The sequence below is a fragment of the Ursus americanus genome, chromosome 2 (genome assembly GCF_024610735.1).
Source record: "Ursus americanus isolate L20-20 chromosome 2, mUrsAme1.1.p, whole genome shotgun sequence".
NCBI classification, from domain to species: Eukaryota; Metazoa; Chordata; class Mammalia; order Carnivora; family Ursidae; genus Ursus; species Ursus americanus.
This window is the reverse complement of record NC_142128.1, coordinates 49,064,560-49,085,550: the sequence shown is the minus strand read 5'-3', so window position 1 is coordinate 49,085,550 and position 20,991 is coordinate 49,064,560. Positions and strand designations below refer to the sequence as shown.

The following is a 20,991-nucleotide window of genomic DNA, read 5'->3' as shown; positions in this document are numbered from 1 at the left end:
CAAAGTGGCCGGTTGTGATGCTTGTATTGGGCTAATAGAAAGTGTTTGTCACAAAGTAAGTGCTCAATAAAGAGAGCCTGTCATCACCACACAAGCACTAGGGACTTCGGCTGGTCCTTGTGACAGCCTGTTCATATGCTGGCAAAGGAGAGTGATGAAACCCAAGGCATTGTGACACTCCAAGGACATCTTCCTGACTCACCACAGTGCCCTCTTCATACGGATGAGAAGCCGTGTGTGAGGCTGCTTGACAGGGATGCCAGGGACCACAGCTGGTATTACATCTAACAGCTGGGGTGTGACGAGAGGGAATTCAGGTTCTTGAAGGAGGGACAAAGGACACCAGACACAATCTCTGCCAAGTGGAACATGCCAAAGGGAATGTGACATTGGTTCTAGCACTTTCCCCAAGAATTCGTCCAAATTATGTGTTGGGGCAGTTAGTTTATTTGAATTGTGTTTATTTTCTTCATAAACAACAGGCTGCTCCTAGGAAACTCCTCACCTTAGCAGAAGTAGGAGTTTCCTCAGAAGGAGATGAGGCAGTGACAGCAGATGCCTCCTCCCCTGAAAAATGTACAAAGGAGTGTTCACCCTCCACCGCTCCTTCCTTTGCTGGTGTCTCATGGTTCTGTGGGATGCTGCAAGCCTACTCCATGTTATAGGTAAACGAGACCCGTGGAGACCTGGTTTTCCCTTCAGGGCGCTGGTAGAGCCATGTGCTGGCATTTTCTGGTGCTCTTCCCAGGTTGAAAAAGAGATGGAAATGCTTCCCTCTCTTGGATGAACTCTGGGTCTTTGAGCCTGGACCAGTAACCCCATTGTGGAGGTCTCAGGACAAGGCAGCATATCTTGCCAGAATGTCAAGGCTCCCATGGACCTCTCCACACCCTCAACTGAGACCCTCTGCTGCTCTCACGCCGGAGAGTATCCCCAGCTCTCCCTCCACCATGATTCAGGGAGGCAGGCTTTAGAGAGCCCACCTCCACCCTGTTCATCTGCTTCGACCTTGGAGGTGCCCAAGGCTCGGGGAGGACAGCAGAAGGAGGTTTCTCTCTCTCCTTGTCTGAGAGATCCCTTTTGAGAGTGTTCGTCAGATGCAGATGACCTCCTGGTTTCAGTCCCCGTCTTGCCCTCCATGCATTGGGTGGTCTGTGTAGGCAGATTTCCAGTAGTGGGAGAAACTTGTATCAGAGTATCCTGAAGGCTAGACTTCTCAAATTATAAGCTTTAGAATTTATAATTTTCAGAACAGGTCAAAATGCCTATTATATTAGTTTAAGTAGGGGAAAAGGGATAATTCAGATCTAATAATGACTCTAAATTTGCATCGAATATATGTTCATGGAACCCAACTAACCAGAACTCTCAGTAAAGCGGAGTATGTCACTCGAAGTCCTCCTTTAGTATAAAGAAGGAAGTAACAGCAAAGAAGCTGATATTAAAGATTTATTTCCTACAATATCCTTGAGAAAGTGTTTTCCAGAGTTATTGGCCGCTCAACCCAATCTCCCATACTTTCTACCCGTGCAGTTGTATAAACAACTGCTTAGATTTAAAACAGTACCCATTAGGACTTACTAGAAGATGAAGACCCATCCAAAAAACAAACCAACAAATACTATGTCTACAAACTCTACTTAGTAAGCCCGAGCGATGGAATAATTCACTTTAGAAAAATGCTTTATTAACAGACATTGAGGGGTAGTGTTTAACCCTATAGATTGAGTGTATGAGATGAACAAGAATTGCCTCTTTCCACAACATCACTCCTGTGGTTCCAGCCGAAAACACGTAACTTAAAACAAATAATGAGGAAACCTCAGACAAGCCCACATTGGTAGATGTTGTACAAAATAATTGGCCTGTATTTTTCAAACATGAAGGGCCATGAAAGCCAAAGGTTGAGGAACTGTCCTGGATTGGAGAAGATTAAGGAGCGCCAGCCACTAACTGCATTATCGGGTCCTGGGCTTGGAGCTTGAACCGGAAGAAGGGTCTCATAGGGACAATTAGCAAAATAAAGATTCAGATTTGCAATGTATTCATGTCACTTTTTTTTTTAAAGATTTTATTTATTTATGTGACAGAGAGACAGCCAGCGAGAGAGGGAACACAAGCAGGGGGAGTGAGGGAGGAAGAAGCAGGCTCATAGCGGAGGAGCCCGTTGTGGGACTCGATCCCGGAACGCCGGGATCACGCCCTGAGCCGAAGGCAGACGCTTAACGACTGCGCTACCTAGGCGCCCCTCATGTCACTTTTTAATGTTGACAATTTTACTATGGTTATGCAAGAATATTCTTATTCATAGGAAATACTGAAGTATTTAGGAGGGGGAAAAAGAACAGCTCATTCTCTGGGCAGTGGGTCAGTAAAGTTCTACATTGAGGTGTTGTTCACCTGTCTGATCAGCACTGTCGAGGGCTTCGTCTTTTCACCACCTGTGACAGACACTCCATGTGGCACTGGACTTTGAGCTAACAGACTGGCAGCCTGGGTTGGGAGCTGCTGATACCAGGTGTATGATCTCAGTCAAGCTCCTTCACCTATCTGGGCCTCTGTTTCCTCCCCTGTAATGTGACGTCATTGATCTAAATGCTCGCCAGGCTTATTTCTTTGATGCTGTCCTTTCTCACAGCCAGAGGCACCTGGAAGGTAAGTCATAACTCTGTGTGCTGATTTGGGAGTAATGTAACAGGACAATAGGAAGCCTACTGGTTCCTCGTATCAGCCCATCCAGGGAGTTATTGCCTTATATGTGAGACTGGTCCCAGCACCAGAAAAAGTGAAACTTGAGAAGTTCATGGGAGAATGTGAAGATTCAGATAGTCATCTAGGTAGCAAATGCCAGGGCTTGCGGGGAATTCTTTAGGCATCGCCTAAGGGACAGTCTGGCTCTCTCCCTTCTATGCTATTGACATTAAACCATTATAATAAAATGAGAAAAAATTATTATGGAAACAGAGCATAAGCTCAGAGGTGTCTTCTCAGAAGGTCTCAGTCAAGATACTTTAGCATGAGCCCTATTGGCACTTTGGGTAAGACAGTTTGTTAGTTCGTATCTACGGCCTCCCACTGCTAGATGCCAGTGAAGTCATCAGACATTGTACCAACCAGACAAAGAGGCTTCATACATTTGCAGATGACCCTGGGGACAGAAGAATTCCTTATTGAGAACGTTGGTCAATTCAGTGATCGTGATAACCCAACAGCATATGTGCTTGTATTTCCCACTTTCGTTTAGAAGATCAAGTTGAAGGGAATTTAAGATATCACTTATCACAACTCCATCACAGCATAGTTGAGGAAATTGAGGTATCGTCCATGTTATAGTTACTGCAGAGGGCGTGTTTAGTATTAGGCTCTCTTGCATCCACTGATACGGTCAAAGAGGTATTTGGGACTCATAATGGAAATGACCAGAGGGCTATCTATAACTTTTATAGATGGATGCTCTCCCCAAGGTCCTAAGCCTTAGGGTTTTCTAGAATGACTGGACCTTTAAACAGTTTATCTGGTTCAAGAAGAGTTAGGTGCCCCAAACAGAGCCAATGCTATATTTAATTTTCTAAGACACTTTTATTGGTTGCATTTTAACATATCCCAAATTGGGATGTGACTCATAAAATTGAGATGTAATGAGAAAGTAAGGTATCAAAGTTTAATTGGTCCTCTTTTTTTCTTTCTTGGTGGCCCATAAAATAAGGACATGTCTTATAATTAAAAGCATCTTGTATTTGATGGATGATGGTGACTAATTTCCAGGACAGGTTGTAGAGATCATTTCAATTTTGACAATTCCCAGAAGCTTGCAGCATGTGGCAACACCTGTCTTCTTAGTTGCTTGGTCTGTTTTGACAAAGAAATAGAGATATTGGAGACAAATCGAAGAGAGGTGTTTCAAGCAAAAATGATAAGCTGTCCAATTTCTCTCTCCTGGCCCTGGAATAAATTTCCATTAAAGTCTTTTCTGGCTTCCTGTTTTGTCTGTGGCCTTTTGGATCTGACCATGGTGCTGACTGCTCAGAGCACTTTAGTACTGATTTCCAGCAAATCTTGTACCCACAGTCTAAATCCTGGAGTAATAATTGCCGTGTCTCATTACCTAACTGCTATTCTGTCCTAAACTTTCAGAATGAGTCCAAGAAAAATACCAAAGTAAGAAGGTGATTTGAGCTAACTTTGGTTTCAGTATGGCTAGTGATAGGGAGTATCTGGAGATGCTTACCTGGAAAATGAAGAGAGTTGCCAAAAGTGTAAAATCCCTTGTCAGTATGGGAACTGTAACAGCCAGGCGCCAACCAGGAGGGTAGAAACAGCTGTCAATATTTAAAGCAGAGTTTAATACAGAGCATCGGTTACACGATCAGGAGATTGTTGAGATGCAGACAGTTGAGGATGGTGAGATGATCTACACATTTGCAGCAGAGGGAAGCTGCAGAATGACAGGTGATAGAACTTCTGCGAACATCTGGCAGAAGCTGGAACTGCAGCGGGATTTTCAAGTACGACTTGGAGCCATGGAGGAGATACGACAGCCGCCAGAGACACCACCCCGGGCAGAGGGAGGTCAAGGAAATACTTTGGTTTTCCCTTTCTTCTGACTTCCGTGTAAATGCCTGTAAGTAACATGAATGAGGGAAGTATCAGGACTTCTCTGTTATTGAAGAATATTTATCCTTGAAGATAAAGCCTCTGTAAGTCTAAGCACTCCTTCAATGGGAGAATAAAATTTGACTTTACAGAAGTTTTATTCATGCTCAATTTTTCAGGTGCACATCCATTATTTAGAATGACACAGGGGATGCAAAGAAAAGCTTTGTTAACTTAGAACCTGCTAGCAAGGTTCAGCTGCAGCCACTGAGCTAACACACCAGCCACCGGCATCTCCCCCAAAGCTCAGCTGTACCTATAATGACAGCGTGTTTCCCACTGTCAAGCTGCTTGGTAGCCTCTCACTCCAGTCTCGCTGGTGTCCGTGGACATGCGACAGCTGACCGCAAGGGAGGGCTCCCTTATGGCTTGGTCTGAGACATTAAGCTAAATGGATGCACTTGATAACAGTCGTGTTTTGTGAGAGATGCTAGTTTGAGTGATCTGGGGTTTGCAGGCAGAAGGACTGCTCAGCACTTTGCCTCAATCCTGGAAGAGATGATCAAGAACAGAGGTGTCGAGAGCAACCTGATGTGAGGGTGAAAGAGCGGTGACTCATGCTGCAGAGTCCCTTCAGGGGCTCGCCATTCTCTTACCAGCTGAGGTATCCATGCCTCTGGTGTTTAGTAACTACCGCACTGGACAGAGAGGAGGGACAACTGACCCCTGTGCCGGGTAGGGCACTTCAAGATGATGTATGCCCGTGGCTGTCCCTGTTCATGTCCGTCCTTGGTCACTGTATACTCACCCCCACCTTTTCATCCAATCACACCATTATTTTTTAAATAGAATTTCATTCTCCCCTAATTATCAGAACTGGCAGGAATCACTCTGAAGATGTAGATTAATTGAAGAGGTATCAAGGCCTGTTGACTGAAAGTAAGAAGACATTACGGAGAGAGTGATGTCAGCAAGATGGCAACATAGGTCATTCCCGACTCCACTCCCTCTCACAAGAACAACTAATATCTATTCAAGAATAACACACCCCTGAGAGAATTCTAGAACACAGGGGTGAGGCTGAAATCTCCCCCTCCCCCAGCACCTCAGAGACCAAGACAGACTGCATTAGAGGGATAAGGGAAGAGGTTACATGTTGACCACATTGCTTCTGCCCCTAGAAAAACACAGCACCATGAAGAGAGGTCTAGCCTGAGCCACTGGTTCCTCAGTGGGACAACCATCCTTCTCCTCTGATCTCACACCGTGGGAATCTGACCACGATAGAGGAGGGGGAGGGGCTTGAAACAACCAGCACATGGGTCTTGGCAGACCAAGTTCATACCTACTGTGCCCAAGTAGTAACCCAACCAGCAGTTTTGCTCGTCTGCAGAACCAAGTCGGAGGCACCCTCTGAGCAGAGAACTTGGTGGGGTATAGATATGCCTGATTTGAATGAATAGTTTTGTTTTCCCTAGAGCCTAGTTTGCCCACACCTAGGCAAGGTGCTGAGTCACAGCCCCATCTGACCAGAAGGGCAGGAGACAACTCCTGGGACCTGGGAAGCATAGTGATGCTCAGGACAAGAGGTGGGCAGGTAGAGCTGCTCCCCTGCAGAGCAAAGCCAGTACTGGGCAAGGAGGCTATGCATAGGCAGAGGGATTAATTCATAGCCAAGCCTGAGGATATCTCCTGGCCCCTCCCAAACAGAGAGCCTGTTTGGGAAATTGAGAGTATCGTGGAATGGTCCTTCCCCTTCCCACCCATGCAAGGGGGCTGAGATATAGCTTCATGCACTGTGGATGGGGCCAGAAGAGCTGGAGACAACTCTTGGAAGCTCTGTAGCCCCGTGTATTCAAGCCAAGAGAAAGGCAGACAGAGCAGATAGTTTGCAGGGCAAAGCTGGTGGCCCTCTTCAGCCAGGAACCTTGGGGGTGTGTACCAGCTTGAGTTGGGACAACAATCAAAGAGCTTTTGTGGTTTTAGAGCTGCTTTTCTTGCTGTACCCAGGCAGGGAATCTAATTCATAGTCCCACTCATGGCTAAGTACAGCCTTCGGCCTGTCCAACCAGGGAACCTAACCAGAGCACACAGGCAGCTGCACAGATCATGCAACAGTACGACATACAGTGACATTTGAACAGAGAGTGTAGTCTGTGGCTTCCCTCATCTTCAGAGCAAAATTGGTGGCCTCACCTGACCAGGAATTTAGTGCACACTTAGGACTGATTCGAGCCCCCCAATAATGAGCTGCCAGCAACCCTGCCAGAGCACGGAAACTAACTCATGGTCTCATTTATAGTATATAGTACCCAGTCCCAACATTCTAGTAAGCCTGACCAGAGAATTCATGCAACTGCGGAGTCCGGCCTAAAGCCTCATGTGCCCCTCCCCCACTTGTGCACGTGTGTGTGCTCTCTCTCCCTCCCTCAAATAAATAAGTAAAATCTTTAAAAAAAATTTGAAGACACAAATAAGTGGAAAGATATCTCAAGTTCATGGATTGGAAGAATCAGTATTGTTAAAATAGCGTCAATATTACTGAAAGTCATCTGTAGGTTCGAGGCAGTCCCTATCAAGATCCCAAAGGTATTTTTTACAGAAGTAGAAAAAAAAAACAGTCCTAAAATTTATGTAGAACACAAAAGATCCCAAATAGCCAAAGAAATCATGAGAAAGAAGAACAAAGGAGGAGGCATCACACTTCCTGATTTCAAGCTATACTATAAAGCTGTAGTCATTAAAACAGTATGGTACCGGCATAAAAACTGACAGACCAATGGAACAGAACCAAGAACCCAGAAATAAACCCAAGCATATTCAGTCAACGGATATTTGACAAGGAAGTCAAGAACACTTAATGGAGAAAGGATGGCCTCTTCAATAAGTAGTGCTGGGATCATTGGATATTGACATATAAAAGAATGAAACTGGACCCATATTTTACATCACTCACAAAAATTAAGTCAACATGGGTTAAAGACTTAAATGCAAGACCTGAAACCATGAAATTCCTAAAAGAAAACAGGAATAAAGCTTCTTGACCTGGGTCTCAGTAATGATTTTTTGGATAGGACACCAAAGCACAAGCAATTAAAAAAATAGGCAAGTGGAACTACATTAAACTAAACAAGCTTCTGCACCATAAAAAAAACCCATCAAAATGAAAAGGCAAGCTATGGAATGGGAGAAAATACTTGAAAACCGTATATCTGATAAGGGGTTCATATTCAAAACTCATACAATTCCATAGCAAAACCCCCCAAATAACCCAATTTAAAAATGGGCAAATGACCTGAAGAGACATTTCACCAGGGAAGATAATATGGAAGGCCAATAAGCACGTAAAATGTTCCACAACATCACTAATCATTAAGGAAATGCTAATTAAAACTGCAATGAGATAACACCTCATCTCTGTTACAATGGCCATCATCAAAAGGACAAAAGATAACATGCTGGCAAGGATGTGGAGAAAAGGGAACCCTTGTGCACTGTTGCTGGGAATGTCAATTGGTGTAGCCGCTATGGAAAACAGTATGGAGGATCCTCAGAAAATTAAAAATAGAACTACCATATGATCCAGCAATTGCACTGCTGGGCATCTATCCAAAAGAATTGAAATCAGGATCTTGGAAAGATATCTGGACTTCCATGTTCCCAGCAGCATTATTTACAGTAGCCAAGCACATGGAAACCTAAGCGTCCGTCAGTGGATGAATGGATGAAGAGGTTGAGGTATATACACAATAGAATATTATTCAGCAAAACGAGGCAGTCCTATCATTTGTGACAACAGGGTTGGACCTTGAAGGCGTTATGCTAAGTGAAATGTCAGACAAAGGCCAATAGCGTATCATCTCCTATGTGATTCTAAAAAAATAAGCAAACAAAAACAAAACAAAAAACCAGACTCAGACTTGTGGTTACCAGAAGGGGAGCGTGCAGGGAGGGAGAATTGGAGGAAGGTGATTGAAAGGTACACCCTCCCAGTTCCAGGGTAAATAAGCACTAGGGGTGGAATGCAGAACATGCCGACGGGCATGATGATCTAACGCTGCCGTATGGCACATGCAAAGTTGTAAAGAGTAAATCCCAAGCGTTCTCATCACAAGGAGAAACTTTTTTCCTTTCTTTTTGTTGTATCTGTATGAGAAGATGGATGTTAGCAGACCCTGTTGTAATAATTTCACAATATATGTGAATTAAATCATCATGCCGGCCACCTTAAATGTACACAGCGAAGGATGCCAATTTTTTCTTGATTAACTGGAAAATTGGAAAAAAAGAGACTCTATTATGATTGCTGGACCTCCTGTGTATACATGCAGGCGAAGAGAGGGAGGAATGTTCTAGGACAGTGATTCTCAAAGTGTGGTTTCTGGACCAGCAGCATCAGAATCACTTGGGATATTGTTGGAAATGGAAAGTCACAGATCCCTCCCAGACCCATTGGGGGACAAGACTCAGCATCCCAGAGACTCTGGGTGGGGGGAGAGATCCGTGTTGAGCCAGTTCTCCAGGTGTTCTGAGGCATGCTTAAATTTGGGAACCACTGCTCCGGAGTGTAGACTATAAGTAGTGGTCTTAGGCTCACAGCAACACCACGCTTCCTCTTATCCTTATTGCAGCAATAAACTCTATACTTTAACAGTAATGACAGTATTGAGAAGAGTTTTTAGTGTTAGAAATTCAAAGCTAGCTAATTACGGGAAGTGTTCGTGAGGGTGGTATTAGCAATGATTTCTTCAACATCAGCGTCATCTCAGGCCACCCAATTCACTTAAAGGTAATAACCATAAATATTCTCCAAATGGTTGTAGTGGGGTTCATGGCACACAATTGTGTTCAGTTTGTAGTTAATTTAGAGGAAGCTCTTTCTGCAAAAAATACTGGTTTTCCAAGCCCAATCAAGTGTTCTCACCTGTGAAGGGCCATGGCCACGTGAATGTCGGTTGAAGATCTTGCGCTTAGGAAGGGCAGCCCAGCCCAAGAGGGTTGAGGGCCTCCTGGCCAAGTGCCCCCTCCACCCCAGAGCTGTCATTGGGGACCATGTGTCCCTGTCACCAGATGACTGGCTAGAGGACAAATTGCCCCATGGTCCCTGCTCCACAATGCTGGCCTCTCTCTGTCCACGTTTCCAGTTTTCTTTTCCTTGGTTTCCATCCTTCCTCCCTTTATCCCTACTTATCATAATTTTGGGTTTCTCTTTTTTATGACCTGCTGTCTTCTCCTCCTCATGAAATTATAACTGGTTGGTAATGAAACAGAGGGCCCTCTGTGGGATCAATAGCAATGTGAAAGAGAAATTCAGATCGCAGTTTAAGGGGCGTACATCTCATCCCAGCGGAGCCTCCACTAGTTACTATGGGGGTAACTAGTAATTCTCCAATAATTTCTATAACCGCAGGAAGTTGGTTGGCATTGGTGAATGGATTTGTGAAAAATGGGAAGACAGAACCCTGCAGTGTGCCTGTTCATGTCATGCGTTGCCAATGTGACTTTTGGGTTCATTCTGTCTATTCTATATTAATTGGACATGAACTATTTAGCAATTAATTATTAATCTCCTGAGTCCTCAGCATGGTGCTGTGTTGTGGGGGCTACAAAGATTATTTAGATGCGTCTCTGTTTTCTAGAAGCTTATTCTATTTATATGGAAAGTAGAATTATAATGATAATATTTATTGAGTGAGCGTTTATTAAGTTCTTACCATAAGCTTAGTACCATAAATACTATATGTAAATTGTTTAGTTTTGCTATTATAATTAGCCTGTTGGGTAGGTGCTCTGAAACCCATTTTACAGATGGGAAGACCAAGACTTCATGCCAGGCAGCTTGGCCAAGGGCACCAGCTAAATGATCAAACGGTGGGGTAAACTATTTGAGTCCAAAGCACTGCTTTTAACCACTCTGCTCTATTGCCTCCAGAAGTACGTCCTAACAGGGTTCTTAGGTTAGTCCAGTGCATTACTTCTGTCAAAAAGTCCACACCAAAGTTTATGGCAGCAATGTCCACAATAGCCAAACTATGGAAAGAGCCCAGATGTCCACCGACAGATGAACGGATAAAGAAGGTGAGGCCTATAAATACAATGGAATATTATGCAGCCATCAAAAAACGAAATCTTACCATTTGCAACAATGTGGATGGGACTAGAGGGTATTATGCTAAGCAAAATAAGTCAGAGAAAAACAATTATCATATGATTTCACTCATATGCAGGATTTAAGAAACAAAACAGGGTCATAGGGAGGGAAAAATAAAATAAGAGGAAATCAGGGAGACAAACCATGAGACTCTTAACTATCGAGAAGAAGCTAAGGGTTGCTGGAGGGGAGATGGGTAGGGGGATGGGGTAAGTGGGGGATGGGCTTTAAGGAGGTCACGTGATATAATGAGCACTGAGTGTTATTTACAACTAATGAATCACTGAACTCTACGTCTGAAACTAATATGCCGTATGTTAATTAATTGAATTTTAAAAAAAAATCCACACTTAGAGTTTATGATGTTATTTTCAGCTCTAGGGGTTAGAGAATATAAGGGAACATATAAAGTTGTCTTCTAATGTAAGTTTTCTTGTGTAACTAAAACATTTGAGGTAGAAAACCATGGGTTCTGGGCTTTTGGAAAGGGAAGGAACTGACATAGAAGGGAGTTGATGGGTGGTCCCAGAGAAGATTTGGATCTTTTTCATACAGAATTATGGACCTGAAAAAAGTGTTCTCTACTCTCCTTTCTGTAGCTTATTGCTCTATTTTATTTTATTCCCGGCATTTAACACTGTCATAGACCGAATTATGTTTTCCTTTGTTTATTCATTGTCTGTCTTCTTCCACCAGAGATAGGAAGGCAGAGACTTTATTCCTCTTGTCCACGCCGTCTCACCCTGTGTCTGCAAGAGAGCCTGTACGTGGTAGGCACACGCCCGGGTGTCGTTGTGGAATGATGGGACATTCTGGATGAGGAGTGTGAGTTTCATAGTCAGTGGGGATAGGCAGTAGGTTCCTAAGCCACCAAGAGACATAGTAAAAATAAGAATATTGAAAATAGCTTACATTTCTATAGTATTTTACAATTTTTTAAAAAGTGCTTTTACCTACTCCTACTTTTGAGTTCTCGAACCCCTTCAGGGCGGTTTGGCAGGTCTTCATTCCCCTGATTTTACAACTTAGGAGGATAGGGCTCAGAGAGGATGATAGGTCATTGGCCGTAGGTCACATAGCCGGCGAGTGGTGGAGGTAAGCACAGAAACTGTGTGTCTGACCTTACTTTTCCCTACTCTTTTCAGTCTCTCGGTGTTTTGTGGGATGAACTAGTCTGAAGGCACAGAACTGGCGGGGGTAGTGGCCTCAGCTGGCCCTTTCAAACCAGCAGACGCTCTACTCACAGCCAGGACATCTCTGCCAGGGGCACAGGCAGTCGGATGGGCTGTGGTCATCCGAGCAACTTCTCTGTGTGATTAAGGCCACAGTGAACGTGTCCAGGGAGGATTCGCTTCCGCAGTGAGAACATTTACAGTGTGAGCCAACTCCCTCAACTCCCCAGTCACCTAGAGGATTGTTGTCTGGGTCTTTTTTAATTTGGAGAGATAACTAACCCCTTGTCTCCAATCCTGACTTGAAACAGTTTCATTTTCTCAGATAATTTTATCCTTGGGAAGACTAGTAATTAACGCAGCAAAATGGGACTACCCCAAAGAGATCCACTGAAGTCTGTTTCGAAACCAGAGCAAATGCACTCAGACCTTATTAATATTAACCTAGGGTAATGAGTTTTTAAAAATATTTTATTTATTTATTTATTTATTTGTGAGAGAGAGGGAGAGAGAGAGAGCACGGGGAAGGGAGGAGTAAAGGGAGAGGGAGAAGCAGACTCCCTGCTGAGCAGGGTGCTTGATGGGGGGCTGGATCCTGGGACTCCGGGATCATGAGCTGAGCTGAAGGCAGACACCTAACAACTGAGCCACCGAGGCGCCCCTTTAACCTGGACAACGTTACACATATCACACCCCACACCTAGTGAACCATTGGGGCAGCCGGATTAATGAGCTTTTACTGCGGCTGAGCACTGAGCCCCAAATACGTGATTTGGCTTGTTATAAGCTCCCCGTCTCCTTTGCTGATGCTAGCCAAATCAAAACAACACAAGTCCTGCCTTTTGTGTAGTGTTCTTGTCTGTTCCTGATTTGCATACACTGATGTTGGGGTAGTGGAATCCTGTGATATCGCCATTATTAGTATTTCCACATGTGACGAGTCAGTGCATGGGGGAGGGTCAGCATTTGCACCTGTGCTTATCAGTTTGGATTGCACGTAGATGTGTTTTTATTAAAACGGGGAAAGTGGTGGAAGAACTCAGGAGAATAGATGCAGTGTGTGCATGCATGCGTGTGTGTGTGTGTGTGTGCGCGCACACGTGCTCATGTATGTAGAGCTGAGAGGGAGAGAGGCAGGGTAAGTGTTAGCATAAAGCCTATTCAAATGTGAAAAGGCCCGAGACTGATGCAAATCCACGATAATCCCAGCAATCTGCACCGATACGGTCGTGTTTCCCTGCAAACCTCCCCTAGCAAGGCTTCCTCTCATGAGCACCAGCCCACTGAGGCAAGCAAGCGACGTGTTCACGTGGTGGTGGCCACCAGCATCCCCAGAGTGGAGATGTAGCTCCCTTCGGGGTCCTGGCTGGCCTGCTAGCCCCTCCCACTGCCTGGCACAGAAACCCCCATCCATGGTGGGCATTGCCGCACAAAGATGCCTTTCTGGGACACTTGACCTCCAGCCCGACTCAGGAGTGCCCTTGGCTTCTGTCTGCTTTGCTCTGGAAAGGCTCAGTACCCTGTGATCGGAGATCTTTGCTGGGGTTGCATAAGGGTAGTTGCTGGGGAGGGAGGAGAGGGTCTGTTCCTTTTGGACAGAAAAGAATGGCTTTCCAGCAGGAGCTCAGGGGATAATCTACCCCCGAGAAAGTCTACCCCCGAGAAGGCCTTCCCCGTGAGCCTTTCTTTCCTCGCTCTTTAATAACAGAGACACTGCTTGTAAGTGACCAGCGCCTGATATTTTGCAAATACCAGGTCCTTGGATCTTCATAATAATCCCATGAGGCCCTTGAGGCAGGGAGAGGGCATGTGGGGGCACAAGACAGAGCATCCCAACCCTGTGCCCTTGGGCAACACAGCCCCCTCCCTGGGCCTCAGGTGATGCATCTGTAAAAAGGAAAAAAAGACAAATACGCATTTCCTGCTTCCTAGGGTTGTGATAGAAACAATGAAACAACGCAATTGTAAAATGACTCCATGCCAAGTATTAGGTAAGCATAAAGGATTTTTATATTATATTGTGGATGAAGAAACGGAGTCTCCGAGATGTGGGGAATTTCATCCAAGGGTATACAGCTGAATAGCGAATTAGGGCTTAGAATCCATCTCTCCTATTTCATGGCCAGAGTGACTTTCTACCATTCCATATGTCCCCCGATACAAAGAGTGATCTTTCAGTGGACTGTGAGAGACAAAGCATCTGATTGTCACCACTCTTAGGCCAGAATATGCACAAGTAACTGTCCTTTTCTTATGTCCGGTTTGCTGGTTAAAAAGTCTGTTTCTCAGGGCGCCTGGGTGGTTCAGTCGGTTAAGTGTCTGACTCTTGGTTTCAGGTCATGATCTCAGGGTTGTGAGATCGAGCCCCATGTCGAGCTCTGCACTGGGCGTGGAGTCTGCTTCAGATTCTCTTTCCCCCACCTCCTGCCCCTCCCCACTTCTCCCTTTCCATCTCTTTAAAAAAAGAAGTCTGTTTCTCTCCTCCCTGCAGGAGCGCCTTAGGCCTGGCCTTGGAAGTAGACAGGCCTTGGATGAAGCCTGGTCCTGCCATCTGGGCCCTGCGTGTTGGAGGGGAGATTCCCGACCCTCTCTGAGGCTCCTTAGGTGGGAGCAGAGCATGCGTGTTGCCATGGAGATGAGAGGACATGTGTACCCTGGACACAAATGCCTGACACAGAATTGATACTTGGGATGTGGGCATTTTCTTCTGCCGCAGGGTCTCTGTCTAGCACTGCGACCTGAGCGATTTCCTCAGCCCGGTCTTCAAGGTGGATGCGGTGGCCCGGTGTCGTCTCCCCACACGGGCCCAGCAATTCCATGCCTGGCGTCTGGGCCTTCCCTGGTCCACCCTTTCCCCGTGTAGCTCCAGCCAGAGAATCCCCCTTGTCATTCATGTCGTCCCTGCTGTGACAGCATCAGCTCTGGGACATTGCGGCCCCTCTCTACCTTCATTTCTTCTTTGTCCAAGATGTGTACCCTCCGATGAGGCCCTGAGGTCCCCCTCCTGGTCCGTGGGTGTGCATTCATTTTCTTCCCCTTCCCTGGGTTAGAGGTCGGCTGAGCCCTCCGGAGCTCCAACTTCCTGCCCTCTGCCTCTGGAAAGCCTCGCCTCCCTTGTCCCCATGTTTAAGCTCCTGCCACTAGCTTTCCTGGCTCATGGAACCATCTTTTCTAAAAGCCCACATTTGTACTCAGCTTCTCACCATGCCCAAAGAACTTAGCCAAATACTATGTCATATTTTGTATCATTTCACACATGCTAACTCTGTTTTCTGTTCTTGAGAGCAAGGGGTTACGTCTGAGGTCCTTGTTACCCTCCCAGGGCCCTGAGCAGCGCCGGGCGGAGCGGCTTGTCTGCACACTTGCTATTTGATGAGCGCCCCTCCCGGGTCGATGTCCTGCTTCCGTGCCATGGACAGTCCTGCTCTTGGGACGCACAGCGCCCCGTCTCCTGTATCTGGAACTGCTGTGCGCTGTTTGTGTGATTCCTTTTTAGTTCAAGTGACACCTGCACGATGTCGCCTTCTCCAGTCCCCTCCCCTAGCTGCTGTGAGCGGAGTCACCGTTATTTGGGCGTTGACTCTTTCCCCTTTCCGAATCTGAGCTGTCTGTGAGAGCAGAGGGTGAGTCTTCATCATCGGCGCATCCCAGAGTTGTCCTGCTCCCGTGCCTGACCCGGGCCCACAGTGGGTGCTCATGGAGGGAATGAGGCAACAAAAGCGGTTCCAAGTCCGACCTTTCATGGGAACCTGGGCTTGGTCTGAGTCGAGACCTCCTTGCAGAGCCACGTGCAAGGTAGGTTTAAGCAGTAGCTGCAGGGACTTGACTTTTCTAGAGGACGTCGCATCTTGCTTCTTGGATTTTGGACGCTGCATTTCATCTAGAGTTGACCACTGCTCAGCTCAGGGAGAAAGGAATTCCGATCCTGCGGTGCAGGGCAGCAGCTGAAAGAGCTTCCCGTCTGCATATACCCTGTCTTCCTCTTTTCCCTCCCCCTCCACCCCCAGCGAGTCCCAGACCCTTCCTCTCCTCCCCCGGCCTGAAGGACGTTTATGAGGCTCATCACAGGGCAGTATCTGAGGTCTGTTCCTGCCTCTCCCTTCCCGAGCATGCGGGTCTCTGCCCCCCCCCTCACCCTCACCTCCCGGGCCAAGCTCAGATATCTCTTTCCCTATTTATGGGCCGTTGGGATTTTTCCAACAACCTGAAATGAATCTATGAGGCCCCACAGGTAGTGCAGCCCATCTCAGGGCCATAAACCATGGCTGGTCTTTCATCTGTGATTGCTTATGTCATAAACGAGTGGGAGGGCCAGGCAAGGGGGAAGCAACAGCCCTGAACCATTCCAGATTTTTTTTTTTTATGAGAAAGGGAAAGAAAGACCCTGAGAAACATGTTCAAACTTTATGCCAAGCAAATTCATTTCACTATGGTAGGCTGTGCGTGGAGACTTCATCTCTGGACTTTCCCACTAGGAGTCAGATTTATGCTGTGTTTGTGTCTACATGGCCTCCAGGGATGCTGACATTTGTTGTCGGAGACAGCGAGTGGTGTTCCTTTCATCTCCACTGAGGGGTGTCAGCTTAAATTATGAGGGATCGCTCTGGCCTGCATCTGGGTGTGGGAGCCGCCTGCAAGAGCGCGGGGTCAGCTCCTCCTTCCACTCCCACCTCTCTGCCGTTTCAAAGTCGCTCTTCATCTTCTGCTCTCCAGTGTTCCTGCCAGTTCTGGGAGAAGCTTCCTAGCTCTTTTCGAATGTTCCTTTCTCTTGGACCCCTCGATAAGTGTGTATCTTAGGCATTACGTGATTTTTTTTTTACGGAGAAGCTGGGGTCTGAGTCAGACAGGCCTGTCCCTGCAGCAAGAGAGGGCGGGGAGCCTCAGTGAACATCCCAGGAGCAGCCTGGAAATTCCCCAGGAGAGTTCGAGGGCACCGTTCTGCCTGTAATATTTATAACCCAGCAGGGCGATGGTTAGCGATGGTCGGCCTTGTCCTTGGCAGCTGGGTGGTGGCATCTGTCGGAACCTTGAGAGGTGCCAGAAGGCCGCTCGGTGCTCCGTCTTCAGAATCGCTCTCGCTCAGCTCTGCCAGGACACCTGAAATTCCACAGCGGTGACTGTTCGGCTGGAGGTACTTTCTGTTCGATGCATAGGTGTTTTTGACCGTGGGAGAGAACACATCAGACCGTGCTCGTCACTGACTCCTTGGTGTCCATCCGCAGAGCTTCCTGTCCCCAGAGTCAGGACCTGAAAGACTGGGACGGAGGAGGTGGAAGTTTTGATGGAGAACGGGAGGTCAGGAGAGGTCTAGAGAAGGGATTAGCTCACAGTGGTATGCAGGCCTAATCTGGCCGAGGGCCTGTATTGGGAATACTCTTTTATTGGCGCACAGCCACGCCTACTCGCGTTGTCTGTAGCTTTCGTGCTCCAATGGCCAAGGCAAGTCATTGCACTGCACTGTAAGGCCTGCAAAGAGTAAAATAGTTACTCTCTGGCCTTTTACAAAAAAAAAAAAAGTTTGTAGGCCTCTGGTTTAGAGCATGAAGAGCCTCTTGGAAGGCAAAAGATGGGACCTTAGGAGACAGAAGAGAGAGAGAGAGATCAGTAGCAGAAAATAGGCATCGAAGGGAGAAAACATACCACAAAAGCAAAGGAAACACTTGAGACCAATCTTAATCTCGTTCTTTCTGTCCTCCCCCTCTGGCCCCTCCTCCCCCACCTTCTCTGGCCCCCTTCTCCTTCCTCTTCTGAAAACAAATGCTTTCATCTCTCCTCCTCCAGGGACGGGGAGAGGATGAATGAGCCACGCAGAGTGCTCTCCCCATCCTCCAAAAGTGGGCACCGGGGACTAGCCCAGGAGAGAGTTCTCTGTCCTCCTCCCCATTGTTCCATGATGGAGTAGCAGCTCTCGGGGAAGGTGCGGGTATCCCAGACAAGCGGGGAGCACAGAGACACCAGGGGCCTCAGCCAGCTGGCCTCTGGGGCTCCGAACAAACTTAAGCAGTTATATCTTCCGTCTGGAACTTGCCCAAACCCCCTCCCTCCCTTCACCTTCCTTCTCGCAAGCACTCAAACGCTCCCACGCTACACAACGAACTCTCAGTGTTGGCTGGCGTGACGTCTGCAAAGAGAGAAATGAACGCTGGGTTTGTAGAACCTTAACTCAGACTCCCGTCAACAGGCAACTATTATTAACAGAAAACATGTGTCTCGGATCAAGAATACTTCTTTTATGTTGATGTAGTAATGGTGACGATGATGATGATGATTTAGTAGGCACCTGTTACATTCTAGACAGCGCTAAGCCCTTTACATGTATCATCTCATTTAACGCCAACAACCCTGTCACTCTCCCCGATGAGACAGCTGAGTCTTGAGAATTTGTTCGAAATCCCACATCACAACTGGCAGAGCCAGAATTTAAACCTGAGTTTGGATGACCCCAGAGGCCACATTGCTTTCCCAAATGATGGCAGTGTATATGAGCCATTATCAAGGAATCTAGCATGATTTTAGACCTTACATTTTCAAGAGTTTTGTTCTCCTAGTTTTCAATAAGCATTCGCATCAGACCATGTGAGGAATGACAGTAGGAGAGTCAGACTGACTCCAGAAGACATTTGCAAATATTGTTTTATGGACAAAAATGGTTATAAGACATGAGGTTCCTAAATTACACAGTTGCATTTTATTTTATTGTCTTTATCTGATAAAATATCTTATATTTTCCAACTCCCTTTTTTTTTTTTTTTTAAAGATTTTATTTATTCATGTGACAGAGAGACAGCCAGCGAGAGAGGGAACACAGCAGGGGGAGTGGGAGAAGAAGCAGGCTCATAGCGGAAGAGCCTGATGTGGGACTCGATCCCGGATCGCCAGGATCACGCCCTGAGCCGAAGGCAGACGCTTTAACGACTGCGCTACCCAGGCGCCCCTCCAACTCCCTTTTTTTAAGTCAAGCTTTTAATTTAAATTCCAGTAGCGTTAACATACAGTGTTACAGGTGTTTCAGGTGTGCAGTCCAGTAAAGTCTACAGGTGCATTTTCAGACACAGTCTGCACGTTGGATCTCATAGTCATTTGTTCCAGACTCAGCCCCCGTTAGTCGCTGGCCTTTTGGAGGCCTGTATGATCCTGGGGGGTGGGTGGTGTCAGCCCATGTCCAAAGAAAACTTACTGAAGGCCTCACCAGTACCAGAAGAACATCCTTTTGACCGTGGGAGTCCACCAGCAGACAGAATTCTTGGCCTCAGTGAAGGACCGGGCTTTGGGGAGAGGGGGTCTCTGAGCAGTCGGGTGTAGGGCCTTGCAAGGGTGAATGTGGCTTTTTTCCCACTGTCTCTCTTCTTGTGGGGTCTTCTTATTTCCCTGTGGCTTTTAGTTCTTATGTGCTCATTTTTTCCTTGCCCTTCTGAAAATATCCTTCTAGAAAGATCCTAAAAACCCCTTCCTGTGGAGGGATGGTTGAGGTCAGCTTACTGGATTTGCCACAGAGGTGAAGATGCCAGAGCAGCCACTCCTTGTCATGAGGATTCTTCCTCTTTTATGTCTTCTTCAATCTTTCTGGGTTTTTCCCCTGTACTGAGGAGAGTCAGGCAGAAAGGAAAAGACATTCTTTCCACATCTCTTTCGAGCCTCCTGTGCGCCAGGACCATGTTAGTTGTTTTGCCCCCAAGTGCAGTACCGCCTGAGCTGCCTGCGGGTGGGTGTTACTACTGTGGTGGTGCAGGTGGGGAAACTGAGGCCCGGTGCATGACCACACTCCCACTGCGCCGTGCTTATAATGGGGGGCCGAGCTGGGTGGAGACCTAGGTGTGCCTATGTCAGACCTGTTCAATGACATTGAAAGGGTCATGCTTCAAGGAACTCACAGGTTAGTGTCCCTTCATGTTCCAAGTGTATGTCTAAATGTTCATAGAGAAAAGAAGCCATTGTCCTTTCAGATGGAGCAGTCAACAGAAGTCTAAACTAAAATGGCATATGCAGGTGAGCACCCCTGGCAGAGGAGGGCAGGATGAAGAACGAGGGTTGTGTAGCTCACACACGGAGGGTCCCCTCCTCCTGGATTTCTTGAGGTGGCCAGAAGGGGAGCCAGCATCAGGACACCAGAACTGGGGACACCCTTCGGATGGGGCTTTCCACTGGAGGAAAGAGGACAGCTGAGCTCTGTGAAGACCCAGGGAGAAATGAGGTCCTTGTGAGGATTGTTGGGGCACATATCTCCCAATGGCTTTGAATGCTGAAAGGAGCAAAGCGTCTCCCTCACATGGTACTTCCCAGACCCTAGAAGCATCGTCTCAGGAGCGTGAGGTCCAGGGGATGCAAGAGGAAGTCTGGGAGAGAATGTGACATATACTGAAGCCTTTGCTTCCTTCAAAAGTTACTCCTCCTATTGCTCATGGCTTATGAAGTAATCCACCTAAATATAAATACAGTTACTTTAATAGTTATTTATTTTATACACAAGCAATTTTGGCTAACGACCTACACTATATCCATTCACATTTATCGGTCCCTGCAAATAATCTAATGCTGGTCCTCTATGGCCTTTTAGACAGTAATATTTTCTACCCCCTGCAGTGCTAGAATTTCAGACACCATGTCTAGGAAATTATACAAAACTTCTCCAGGCCTAGACTCGAAAAAATGACCTGTAAGAACTAACATTAATAACCAGTGCTTATGGGGCATTTATTATATGCCAAGCAGCGTTGGAGTGCCTATTGGTAAACTCATTTAACCCTTACAGCACCCCCAAGGAAGTAGGTTCTCTTCTGTCCCAATTTTGCAGGAAAAGAAACTGAGTCAGAGAGAGTTCAGTACCTTGCTCAAGGTCACGCAGTTAGTAACTTTGGAGCTAGGACACCGTCCTGGGAGAAAGTTCGGAGCCGTAATGGTGGCCTTTCTGGTTGCTGTCTCTGGATTTGAGAAGTATTTTCCTTGGCCCTTTCCTGGTGGCTTTCATGTCAATCCCACAAAGGTTACTGCACTCGCCTTTACATAAAGCCGTCCTGGGAACACGGACCCCGGTGCCTGGTTCTAGAATAAAATACAGCTCCAGGAAGTGGCTTTGAA

General features: G+C 46.7%; 1 protein-coding gene across 1 annotated transcript in view; it reads left to right on the top strand.

Annotated features, from left to right (window-relative positions):
- LMX1A (LIM homeobox transcription factor 1 alpha) overlaps window positions 1-20,991 on the top strand; it is a 153,278-nt gene that overhangs the window by 121,337 nt on the left and 10,950 nt on the right. The window lies entirely within an intron of this gene.